Below are 14084 nucleotides of genomic sequence, written 5' to 3' on the forward strand. Positions count from 1 at the left end.
GTCAGGGACAGAATGAATATAACATTGACAACGAGATAGGATGGAATGGGGGCAGTGGCTGTGGTGACTGCATTGGGAATACAATTTATCCCCCATTCACCATCACTCTTTCTGACAGATAAAACTAAATATCATGCTCATGGAAACAGTCAACATTTGGGAGATGCAATGCTGAATGTGAACTGAACAGGATAATTTTAATGTGATAAAGTGAACTATATTTTACATGCATACCATTTAATCATTGGGAATACAGTTCAGTCGGGTCACTGGACCTGAGACATTAACTTTGATTTCTCTTCACAGACACTGCCAGACCTACTGAAAGTTCTCTCCAACATTTTTTTTTTAGATTTATCAATTTCATTGCATTTGACAGGGTAGTTACAATTAAAACAGACACTAATAACAAAACGTGGAAGGCCATGGGCACAATAAATGATAATAAAAGTAGAGATACAGCTCATTCCAAGTTGGAAGAGACAATAGGCTGCGTTTCCTCCACCTTTGCTCTAATAGTTCTGTGATATGTATTCAAAGCCTTTGGAGAGTGGGGAGAATAGCTTGTTCAATGAAGGACACAGAGTGTTCCATCATCAATAATCTGTTCCTATTAATTCATCAAGATCAGCTACCTCTAAAATGTCTTCAAACAAAGTGGATTTCCTGAGATTTACAGGATATTCAGAAAGTATTTTTTCCTTTGAATCTTAAAGAAGAAACAGATTTCGGCCGTAATACAGGTGTCACAGACACACCAAATATTATAGGAATTGGAAAAGACCACATTGTCCAACTATAACCAAGTTCAACATGTAGACCCGTCAAGAAACATGAAATATAATGATATGGAAACAACAAATACAAACAGAAAATGGCGAAGAAACGAAAAAAGATGAGCAAGCTTCTGCAGAGAGAAGTAGAGTTAACATATCGAATATGATGTGACACTGTTCTGAAAAGTCATATTGGAATCAAATGTTAATTCTGTGCATCTCTGCTCAAATGGTGTCAGATCTGTTGAGTTTCACTCCAACTCTTGCAATTTCTTTTACTTTCCTAAACGTTGGCAAATTGTCTGGTCTAAACAATAACACCAAAACCGTTATCTCAGTTAAATCTAGAGTAATTTGTTTCGGACATTAAATGAGTAATTACAAAGTACCTATGTTTGACAGCGCTCTAAATATCGATGGCGTACTGCGTTGTTAGAACTTGGCATGAAAATGCTGAAGTAAAACAGAAGTTGCTGCAAACGTTCAGCAGGTCTGGCAACATCTTTTTTAGAGAAACCAGAGTTAACATTTCTGGTCCGGTGACCCTTACTCAAAGCTGATGGGAGCCCTGAAAATGTTGGTTGATATGCAGCAGAGTCTGCATATATGTTAATAGAGACTGTTAGGAGCTAAAAATGGGGGTGAGTAATAGAAGGCTATGTGATAACTAGGCCTTATGTATTATGGGTAGGGGGCTAAGACATAGAACATAGAACATTACAGTGCAGAACAGGCCCTTCGGCCCTCGATGTTGCACCGACCTGTGAAGTATTCTCAGCTCGTCCCCCTACATTATCCCAAAATCATCTCGGTGATTATCTAAGGATTGTTGATATCTCCCTAATGTTGCTGAGATGAGTATATGAGCAGGTAGTGTAATCCACACCCTTACCTCTCTTCTTAAAAACTTGCCTCTGACATCTGACTTAAATCTTTCACCCCTCAATTTGGAGCCATGCCCCCTCATTCAAGCTGACGTCATCCTCCTAGATAAAGGACTTTCGCTGTCTAACCTATCTAACCCTCTGATCATCATGTATGTCTCTTTCAAATCCCCTATTAGCCTTCTTCTTGCCTATGAGAACAGGTTCAATCTCTCAGCTTTTCCTAATAAGACCGTCCCTCAAAACCAGGCAACACCCTGGTAAATCTCATCTGCACTTTTTGCAATGCTTCCACATCCTTCCCGAAATATGGGAATAAGAACTGCAAACAATATTCCAAATGTGGCCGCACCAGCGTTTTATATAGTTGCAGCATGATATTGCGACTCTGTAACTCAATCCTTCTACGAATGAAACCGAACACACCATATTGGGGAGTTCAGACCTTTAAGTTATTGAACTTGATTTTGTGGCTGCAGGGTCTGCACGCGAAAATGAGGTGTTGTTCTTCCAGCTTGCGCTGAACTTTCCTGGAACACTGCAGCAAGCCTGACACAGAGATATTGGTCAGAGAACAGGGTGGGGTATTGAATTAGCAGGCGACTTCAAGCTCAGGGTCTTTACATAGTTGGACCTTGGATGTTCGACGAAGCAGTCACCCAGTCTACCCTTCGTTTACCCAGTGTAGAGAAGACCACATTGTGAGCAGCAAATGTAGTTGGCTAGATTGTGGGAAATGTTAGCATGGTACTGCTTCACCTGAAAGGTATGGTTTGGATAGTGAGGAGGGGCAGTAAATGGTGATGTGTTAGACCTTCGGCAGGGGAAAATGAAGTGGACCTGTGGTGGGGGTGGAGGGAGATATTGGGAGCGAATGAGGAGCAGACTATAGTGTCCTGCAGGGACTGGTCCCTCCAGAATGCGGACAATGGAATGGAGGCAAACATGTGTCTGTTGGGGGCATCTCGCTGAAGGTGGGGGAAATGTGGTCTGATGATCCTCTGCATATGAATGCTGGTGGGATGGTAGATAAAAAGAAGGAGAACTCTAACGCTGTTGCGGGAGGGAAGAGAGAGGTTAATCGTAAGACGGAAGGAGGGTCGGGCCTGGTTGATGACCCTGATGACAACAGAGCTGGAGAATCCTCAGTTGAGGAAGAAGATGGACATTTTGAAGGCCACATTTTTGAACAAGGCATCATCATAAGCAATGTGGTGGAGACGGAAGAACTATGGGAATGGAATGGAGTCTTTGCAGGAAACATGATATGAGGATGTATACTCCAGGTAGTTGTGGGAGTCGGTGGGTTAATACTGGATATCTGCCGCTAGTCTATCCCCTGAAATGGAAACAGAGATGCCGAGGAAAGGAAGGGATGAGTCAGAGAAAGACGGGGTGAAAGTGATGGAGGGATACGGATTAGAAGTGAAACCGATTAACTTTTCCAAATCTGGACAAGAGAGAGACGGAGCAGCAATGATATGACCTATGAATCAAAGAAAAAGAGTTGTTAGTGGGGTCTGGAATAAAACTGGAACAGGACCTGTTCTACGTACCCCATGAAGAAACAGCAATAACTGAGGGCCACAAGTGTATCCATTTACTCACTTTGTGTGGCAGAAGCAGGCCGAAGGAATGGGTCTGCCCACACAGTTACGTATGTGGATTTCAAGAGGCGATAGAAGCGTGTTCTGCTTTCAGAGGACCATCAGCTTGGGGGCAGTTAGGTAGGGGATGAGTGCGGTGGGAATCTCCAGATGAAATGAAGAAAGTTATCACAGTTGATACAATGGTCTGATGTGCAATGGTGGGGTCATTGTCCAAGGGGAGATAAGAGGAGGTACCTGTGACCCGGCACTCAGCCTCTGCAATATAGAGTTCAGTCCACCAGACTACAGCAGCACCACCCTTATCGGCAGAGGCTGCATAACACACCCATGATTGGATCTAAGTGCACGTAGTGTAGTCCATTCAGAGAGGGATAAGTTGGATTGGGTGAGGAGGATGAAGAGAAATTAAGGCAAACAATGTCACGTGAAGAGTTCTCAATGAACAGATTGAGTTCGGGTAAAAGGGCAGAGAGAGGGGTCTCGGTGGAGGGACAGTGTTGGAGCTGGGTGACCGGAAGGAGGAATCTTGCCCAAAGACGTAGGCACCGAGGCGAAGACGGTAGAAGAAGAGTTCAACTTCATACTGATCCTGCAGTTCATAAAGGTGGGGGCACGGAGAGGTAAAGTTCAGATATTTGTTGAGTACAGAACACTCAGCATCAGAGATTGGAATATTGGGAGGGATGGTGAATATATGCATGAGGTGGGGTTGGGGGAGGGGATGGATTCAGAGGGCAGGATATAGGATGGGAGGAAAGTTCCACAGGGTCATGGACATCTCTACGTTGTTACAAGTTGTGGGCCTAATGCATCTGGCCAGTACAGCGAATGAGCCAGGGAATATATTAGAATCATTGAGTGGGGCAGCCTGGAACCAATGAGACGCGATGCTGCTGGACAGAGAAAATATTTTCTCAGTGGCGCTGACATCGCATGATCAGTCCTCAGAAAGTAACCGATTGAAAATAATTGGGAGAGTAATCTTATTGTAATGTCCTGATTTCACTGGGTTGACAATCAACCAGCAAGGTCTTACTTTTCTGAGACTTTACACCAAACTGAGAAAACATAATGTAGCTTGACATTACTAACAGGAGAAATTCATCCATGGTTTTGAAAGGCACTAGCAAGTGCAGAATTTATTTGTCATTCCCAATAGCTCTGGGGAAGGTGTCACTGTTCACTGAAGAAATTACCAGCGCAGAATTTCCTTCGATTCCCGTGGACCACAGTTTACTCAGGGTCCATGATTAAAATACTACTTTGATGCAAAGGAAGTTACTCTGATCTCACCTCAAATGACATTAGAAAATCAGTTGAAGTAATAAAGAGCATAAAGATAGAACACGGCTTATTTGAACAATATGCTCACCCTCCTCACAATGTTAATGGAAAACAGATGCATGGACTTCTGATTCTGAGAAGAGTTTTGTACGATTTGTGATGAGGCTGTTTGGTTCAGCGTTGTGACAGAGATATATAAAGAAGTCTCAGTCTGTACAATGGGGAACAAAACCATCCTGTTCACTGTGCATCGGACAGTGACAGACACACAATGTTTTCTGTTCCTATTGAACATTGATCATCTTAATCTCATCATTCCCTGATGACGAGTAGCAACACAGAGGTCAGCAGATTCCATCAGCTCAGTTGGAAAGTTAAAAGGGAACGGGATGGCTAGAATTGGGATTAACTGGGAAATTGGTGTAACTTACAGTGGGAGTGGCAGAGAAAGAGTGTGAAGAAAGATCATCAGTCAAAGAGCATGTAGCAATAGAAGGGATAGTGTAAGGAAAGAGTAGGACGGGGGAGGAAGAATGGTATATGAAGTTTCAGTGATAGGGAAAAGCTGGTTTTTACAGGAAGTGAGATTGGGTTAGAAAACATCACTGTTCAGGAAAATCGAGATCTGGTTTCCATTGAAAATTTAGAAAAGATTTCTTGTACTTTCGGTACTATCAGTTGATTCTTGGTCAGATTGGACATGTACTCTATGTCTCCATCAAGTGCAGACATTTTATTTTCTCCGCTAGTGTGGTTTCTCAACATTTTTGAACATTCCTTTACATTATGTATTTGTTTCCAATTCAAGATAGATATGAGACTATGATTTGATCTCCTGTAGTTTGTCCAAAACGTAGAATTTAATTGAATATGTATCTTCATCACACTAGCTGATTTAAACAAACAATGAATGCGTCCGTGTCCATCCTGCAGATGGAGCAATTCTCCAACTCTAATTATTGCAGGGTACGTTACAAAGAAAAGTGTCACGCAAAATGCTCTTGTTGCCGTGCAAGTTGCCAAACCCTATTTCATCCTAAATTATTTACAAGCTTTATGAATAAAACATGCAGAAGGGCAGAGTGTAAATGGTGAATTCAACTCTGTGTTGAAAACGCTATTTCTGGCTCCCTCATAAAAGATGTTAACTGCATCACTCTGTAAATTGACCAAAATATGAAAAGCAAAAGACTGGAATTCCTCTGAATAACATTTGGAGAACAGGAATGAAATCACGGTTTGTTTGTGATATTTATAAATGCTGATGGTGAGAATGTGAAAGATGGGGTGTGGGGGGAACGGTGCGCAGTGGAATTATGCAACCATTATTATAGCTACAGCAATATCATGGACACAGCGTTTCCTTCAATAGAATACAGACTTCTAGCTAGAAGCGTGCTACTTTTTGAAGCATAATAAATACCTTTCCAGGCATTCACTTTGAAAAACAGCATGTTTTCCTGTGTTTTGCTGCCAAATATTTATCACTGAATTCCCCACCCCACTCCACCCCAACCTCTTTCCTCTTTAATATTTGCTTTTCCAGACCCTTCCTGATCTCATATGCCTCAATCCCTCACACCCACCATGCACTCCACCCTGATTTGTTTAACCTTGAAAAACTTGTGCCTCATCTCTACCATTTATTCCAACCTCCAAATCACATTGTAAACTAATCCGATTCCTTCCCTCAGTATGGTCATTAGACTGAGCGTGCCTGATGTGCTATTCACCTCTACCTTCTGCTCAGTTCCTTACCTGCTGCTTTGGCTCCCACACTCCTGGTTTATGAGCTTAAATCCATTCGAAATGCACTATTAAAGTTACCCACAATGATCGTCCAGTTAAAATGTAACCTGTCTTTTTTGTACAGGTCCCACTATCCTGGAAGAGATGCCAATGATCCAAAAATGAGAAACCCTCACCCCTGAACTAGCTTTTTAACAACATGTTAAGCTCTACTGTCTTCCTGATCCATACCTCTTTTCCACATGGCATGAGGAGTAATCTAGAGATTACAGAGGATTGTTCAGTCACTCTCGCACACATATTCACACAAAGAGACAGACAGATACCACATTATTTTGTAAAGTAATACCAGTAACCTTATAAATAATCAGAATAATTGCTGGAATGAAAGATTTAGTTAAAGGAAGGATGAGAGAAATTGTGCTTATTCTGGGGCAGTTTGGTCGCTGAGCTGGAGAGTTCATTTTCAGATGGTTCATGACTATAGGGAACACCCTCATTGTGCCTCCAGTGAAGTGCTGGTGCTTCGTCCCACTTTATGTTTAAGTGTTTAGGTTTCATTGAGTATGTGATGCAACTTCCGGTGTTGGTAGTATCATGTCCTGTTCTTTTTCTCAGAGAATGATAGATGGAGTCAAAAGTGATGTATTTGTTGTAGGGTTTCTGTTTCACAGGAATGTGAGAAAGTCATTTAACCCACCAAAAGTATTGGATAAGAAGAGACATAGCCCATTCGCTTTCTCTAGCCGATTACACAGGAAGAGATTTTGAAAAAAAAATCTGCAAATGTTGAAATGCAAAGTAGACAGGCAGGAGGCTGGAAGAACACAACAAGCCAGGCAGCATCAGGAGGTGATGCTTCTTCAGGACTGGAGGCTGTGGTAAGGGAGCCACAGATAAATAGGCGGGGCGAGAAAGGAGGAGGCAGTGTGGTGAGGTGGGGATAGGCGAACGTGTGTAGACGGGTACCACTGGGTTGGACTTTGGGAGCACTGAATCCGGTTGACAACTGGAAGAGGAGTTGATCAGAGGACTGGAAGGGGGTTGGGAAAGGAGTTGGGGGATTGGAAGGGAGGTTATTTGAAATTGAGGAATTCAATGTTTCCTGGGCTGCTGTGTTCTTCCAGCCCTCTGCCTGTCTACTATTACAGAGCAAGATAAGGAGTCCAGTCAGTTTAATACGCAGGTAAGCAGGAACCAAGGATCGCCCAATAATGTCCATGAACTTTTTTACCTGGGACCAGGAGGAGGACATTCAGCTTCTCGAAACACAAACGCATGAAGAGAAGAGACCATTCAGCCCCTCCACTATGTAACACAAATGAGGATGTCATTCATGCTCCAACATGACAAATCAATGAGGCATACACTGCACAGACGGACTGCTCCATGGTGTTCCTCCTGGCTCCATTGCTAATGGCACACACGTGTTATGTTAACAATATCATGGTTTGCTGACAGCGAGGAGGGACAGTGGAAGGTTTGTGCCAAGTCTCAAGGAGGCATCTCCAATCTCCAGAAGATGGGCTAGTTTTCTGTATGGAGGTCAGAAGCTGGTGGGAATGGCGAACTCTATCAGAGTGTGACTGCTGACACATTCTTGAACATGACATTCAGTACAGGGTCACAAACTAACTGAACAATGCGTCAGTGAGAGTTCATTCAGAAACTGGAGCACCCCTTAAGCAACAGAAGGCTCCACTCAGGTGAGTACAGTATCATAGAGTCATCGAGTCCTAAAGAACGGAGACAGGCTGTTCAGACTAAACTGGTCCATGATGACCAAAATGTCCATCATTGCTAACCCCATTTCCCTGCACCTTTCCCCTATCCTTCTAATCGTTTCCTTTCTATATATTTGCCTAAATGTGAAAGCATGTGTCGCAAAATATACATGTTTTAGTTCACGCTAAAAACGTATTGTTTTGAAAATAATGAGCTTTGGTTAATAACCCCCAAGCTTTAATGCGATCGCATTTTATTCTTTTGTAGTGATAGTTATTTCCTTCACAGTCTCCTCGTGGTACCATCACCACATGGATTACTCTGGTGAAACTCCATTACACAGTCTTTCTGTGGCAAGGGGATCAGTCCTTATAAGTGAGAGATGATTTGTACACATTGCCCCAAGTACTTTACAACACTCTACAACTGCAGGAAAGTGCCTTCACTCCTATACTTGATTCATTTTGCAATGAAGGACAGTGCACAATTTACTGTGTTGATTACCTGCTGCCTGGTATGAATTCTGTTAGTGACTCATGACCAAGGACACCCAGCTTATTTTCCTGAAGGGCTCTTCCCATCCTCTGACCTTCTCATAAATACAAAATTAAGAAGGATGGAGTATTTTGCCAAATCATTCCTTAGCCTTGCGAAGAGCTGTGCTTCAAGCACAGCCACACCAACAGCAACACCCATTTTGCTAGTGGAGATGTTTGGAGATGCTGGGGAGGCAATGTGCTCGCCGTATTATCTTGAGTTTGTTAATCCAGGGACCCAGGTGATTATCCCCACCCCGGATTTGAATCCCACCACGTCAAATGGTGGAATTTGAAATTCATAAAATCACATGAAGCTATGAAACCATTGTCGATTGTCAACAAATCCTACTTGGCACTCTAATGTCCTTCAGGGAATGAAATTTACCAACGGGCTTGCATGTGGCTCCAGCAACGAATTTGTCTCTTAGCTACCCTTTGAAATAGCCAAGAAAGACGTTCAAGTATATGGCTCACTACAAAGCCTCAAAGAAATGCAACCACACGAACCTAAGCACTGACTACTTACAGCCCACAGACTGCAGTGGGGTCAGCTCTCCAACACCTTCTCAAGGACAATGAGGAAAGGGAATTAAATACTGGCACAGCATCCTGCTAATGAATAAAGGAAGATGATCGCACTCAGGGAAGAAAGACAAAGGGACATAACTCACTTTAACCAGAGACAATGATGTATACTCTAAACCGGCATGATTTTCAGCTATATGGCAACAGGAGAAAAATAAATTAGAATAATCTCGTTTTCTTTTTATTTCCATTACAGCTGATCATCGTCAATCCCTTTGTTTTCTTATTTTCTTTAATCTCCCCCTTTCTCTGTCTGTCCAACTCACTGCTTCTCCCCTTAATAATCGACATCCCTGCCACCAACATCAATAACACTATTTTCAAGCTGTGTTCAGTTATGATGGTTGCTCAGTGGACTCGAAATGTCAATTCAATTTCTCTCTGGACTCAAGGGTGCCAAATCTGCTCAGTTTCTATGGCAGTTTCTCATTCTTCTTTTGCTTCTGACCTCTCGCATCATTCTATGTTTTATTTAAACTTCAGTAATGTTATGACATGGGATGCCTGCAGCATTTGTTGATCTCACTAAATGCCCTTTACTGTAAGGCCATTCTTTCAGACAGCGGAGAGCCAAGCACATTGTTGTGCATTTGATTTCAGTCTTAAGCTAGACCAGGTATCAATGCTAGGTTTCTTTACCAAAGGATATCAATAAGATAGATAAACCTATTGACAAAATGCTGATGGTGTTATTGTTGATAGTCGTGAAATTTGCTTTTATTTCCAATTCCTGTCATTTGTATTTAAGTTCTGACATCATCTGTAGGAAGATTTGAAACAGTGTCCTTAGTGTAGTAACCTGAGCCTCTGAATTACATGGGCAGTAACATTAGTTCTTTGACACGGTGTCGCTGTCATGAATTTATTTTAGAAACAAGAACAAGGTTATGATGGACATATTTGTAGCGGAAGAATGCTTAGAAGAAAACTGGAATTATAAAGTCTGAATTTTACCAAAACATAGGTAACGATTTATTTAGCACCTGCACAGTACTCAAGATGGGGACTGGGGATATTATGGAGCTGGTGGTGGGTAAGTTTGGTGATGGAGAGAATACGGAGAAATAAATGAATTCAGGGCAAAAATGTACTTTGTGATTGTGAACGTTCTTGTTCGCAGATGTTTGTAGGTGGGGGGCGGGGCGTTGTTGGGCAGTTCGGAAGTTTGTGGTAATGAATGGAATTTCCATTTGAAACTGAGGACAATAGTTTCCGTCTTTGCAAATTATAGATAACAGAAATAACAATGAAGTTCACCATGGCTTATGGGATTAATGAAAGGATAGAGATGGAGAGACTTACAAGGAACAACAACAATCGCGAGAATGGGATTGTAACCTGCCTGGATAATCATCAGTGCACTATATATCCGAGTTGATAATGACGACCAAGACCAGGAAAGATAGAAAATACCCCAGAATAAACTGCAGTCCACTGTAGCAGCATTCCAGTCTAATGTTCTCAGATTCTGATCCATTAATGGAGCATCCCAGACTATTCTCAGTCCTCTTCCTGTCTCTGCAGCTGTTGATATTTGTTAATGTTGAGGTGATGGATCTGCTGCTACAACTGGATAACGTATTACAAGAAGCCCCTTACTAATAGAAGAGGTTAACCATACAGTGATACTATTAGAATCCATGGAGACTGACATCAATCACAGTCACTGAACAAAAAGGTCCAGTTAAGATCTTGCAGTAATGGTACCTTCAGGTCACAATAACAACTGGACTGGTTTGAATGTTGGCATCGCTGGCTATTGGTCACTTCTCCCATCACCAATTACTCAAGTGAAATTAATTCTGAGGGAGAAGAATGGATGCTTTCTTATTGTAGGCTAGATGAAACTGCTGTGTCGTCTGTTTGCAATGCGGTAACTGCCTGAAACCCCCACCACAGCCACCCACAAAAGACACAATTTGGATATTGTTGCAGTGCTGATCTCTCCTCGATTAAAACAGGAACTAGCCAATAGATTCTCAGTGGGCATATTTGCAATCCAATACACAGAAGGTGTGGATTTGCCTGAGCATTTGATTCATTGCTCTGAAAAGACAATTTTGTATCTTCAACATACAGTGCTCTTCAGCACATTTTTATATAAACTCTTGGAAAATAGGCTATCCCTGACCACCCTATCTAACCCTCTGATTATCTTCTATCTCTATTAAGTCATCTCTCAATTTTTATCTCTCTAACGAAAACAGCCTCAAGTCCCTCAGGCGATCCTCGTAAGACCTTTGCTCCATAAAAGGCAACATCCTAGCAAATCTCCTCTGCACCCCTTCCAAAGCTTCCACACTCTTCTAATAATGCGGTGACCAGAACTGTACACAGTACTCCAAGTGCGGCCAGACCAGAGTTTTGTATAGCTGCAGCATAACCTCATGGTTCTGGAACTCGATCCATCTATTAATAAAAGCTAAAACACTGTTTATCTTCGTAACAACCCTGTCAACCTACGTAGCAAGTTTCATGGATCTGTGTACCTGGACAACCGAGATCTCTCAACTCATCTGCATTACCTTGAATCTTACCATTAGCCCAGTACTTTGAATTCCCGTTACTCCAACCAAAGTGAATCACCTCAGCCTTATCCGCATTAAACTCCATTTGCCACCTCTCAGCCCAACTCTGTAGCTTATCTATGTCTCTCTGTAACCTACAACATCCTTTGTCACTATCCACAACTCCACCGACATTAGTGTCGTCTGCAAATTTAGTAACCCACCCTTCTACGCCCTCATGCAGGTCGTTTATATCAATGATGAACAGCAGAGGTCCCAAAACTGACCCTTGCGCTACACCACTTGTAACCGGACGTCAGGATGAAAATTTCCAATCAACCATCACCCTCTGTCGTTTTTCAGAAAGCCAATTACTGATGCAAACTGCTATATCTCCCACAATCCCATTCTTCCTCATTTTATATAATAGCACACAGTCGGGAAGTTTATCAAACGCCTTGCTGAAATCCATATATACCACATCAAACGGTTTACTGTCATCTACCTGTTTGGTCATCTTCTCAAAGAACTCAATAAGGTTTGTGAGACACAATCTATCCTTCAGAAAACCGTGCTGACTATCCCGAATCAAATTCTATTTTCTCGATGATTATAAAATCTATCTCTTAATACCATTTCCAAATCATTACCAACAACAAGTATGGGGATGGCAAACACGAGGGGATACAACTTAAAATTGAGGGGAGATAGGTATAAGGAAAATGTCAGAGGTATTTTCTTTACTCAGAGAGTAGTAAGGTATGGAATGCTTTACCTGCAACGGTAGTAGATTCGACAAGTTTAAGTGCATTTAAGTCGTCATTGGACAGTCATATGGACATACATGGAATATTGTAGGTGGGATGGGCTTCAGATTAGTATGACAGGGCGGCGCAACATCGAGGGTTGAAGTGCCTGTACTGCGCTGTAATGTTCTGTGTTCTATGTTCTGTGTAACTGAAGTAAGGCTCACTGGTCTCGAATTACCTGGGTGGTCTCTACTCTCCTTCATGAACGGGGAACCACATTTGTTTCCCTCCTGTAGACAATGACGATTTATAGATTAATGCCAAAGGCTCGGCAATCTCCTCCCTGGCATTGCAGAGGTTCCTAGGATAAATCCCATCCAGCCCAGGGGACTTCTGTATTTTCATACTCCGCAGGATTTCAAATACCTCTTCCTTGTGAGCCTTAATCACACCTAGTCTAGTAGCCTGTATCATAGTATTCTCCTCGACAACATTGGCGTTTTCTAGAGTGAATACTGTCGAAAACATATTCATTAAGTGCTTCCCCTAATTCCTCTGACTCCACACACAACTTCCCACTACTATCCTTCATTGGCCCTAAACTTACTCTCGTCTTTTTTTTTATTCCTTAAATAACTATAGAAAGCCTTAGAGTTTACCCTGATCCTATCCACCAACAATTTCGCATGTTTCCTCCTGGCTCTTCTGAGCTCTCTCTTTAGGTCTTTCCTGTCTACCTTGTAACCCTCAAGCGCCCTAACTGAGCCTTCACAACTTGTTATGTGTGGACTGTCGCAAAGTCAATGCAGTTACAAAGACTGATGTATATCCAATCCGAAGTTGGAAAACCGTGTTTAAAAAATGGGACAAGCAAGTTACATTTCTAAGTTATACTTGTTCAGAGGCTCCTGACAGGTAGATTTATCAGAAAGAGCAAAGAGAATCTCGGCTTTCATAACACAATTACAAGTTTAACTTCTTGTAATTTGTTAAGAAAAGCGTGCCGGCCACATTTCAGAGACTAACCAGTAAGTTGCTGGATGATCCAACGTGTGGTGTGCATCGATGAACTGGTACCTTTAGTCACTCATGGAAGGAACGTTTAGAAAACTGATCAGACTTATTCGACCTACCTCAGAAGTCAGGCTTGGTGATAAACCGAGCTAAGAATGGAATTTGCCAAAGCACAAGTCACCTTCGTGGGCCATGTTATTGAACACACTCAAATGGTGTCTTGGGATGCAAAAGCCTGTCAAGTCCGCTGTATATGCGAGTGATGTGGGTGTCAGCGCTGTGCTCCTTCAGGAAGACGACGAGGAGATTGAAAGACCTATTGAGTCTGATTGAACATTCATCAGTGGAAATAGTCGACAGTTGAGAAAGAGACTTTGAGCTTTGTGTTGGCACCACAACATTTCAGTGTTTATGTTTCCAGCAACATTTCTGAGTCAATCGTATACACTGATTGTAATGCATTAAAGTTTTTGGAGTAATTTAAGGATAAAAATGTCAGACAGGTTAGCTGCAGCTTGTTGATACAGCCAATCAATTTGAAAATTATGCATGTGGCAGTTCTTGACAATGTGATTGCCAAATCATTGCCGAGATTTGATTGACAGATGGAGGCATTCGATGATGGCAATGTCACACACTGAATCTGGATGCAGTTATGCACG

The sequence above is a fragment of the Chiloscyllium punctatum genome, chromosome 21 (assembly GCF_047496795.1).
Source record: "Chiloscyllium punctatum isolate Juve2018m chromosome 21, sChiPun1.3, whole genome shotgun sequence".
Classification (NCBI taxonomy): Eukaryota; Metazoa; Chordata; class Chondrichthyes; order Orectolobiformes; family Hemiscylliidae; genus Chiloscyllium; species Chiloscyllium punctatum.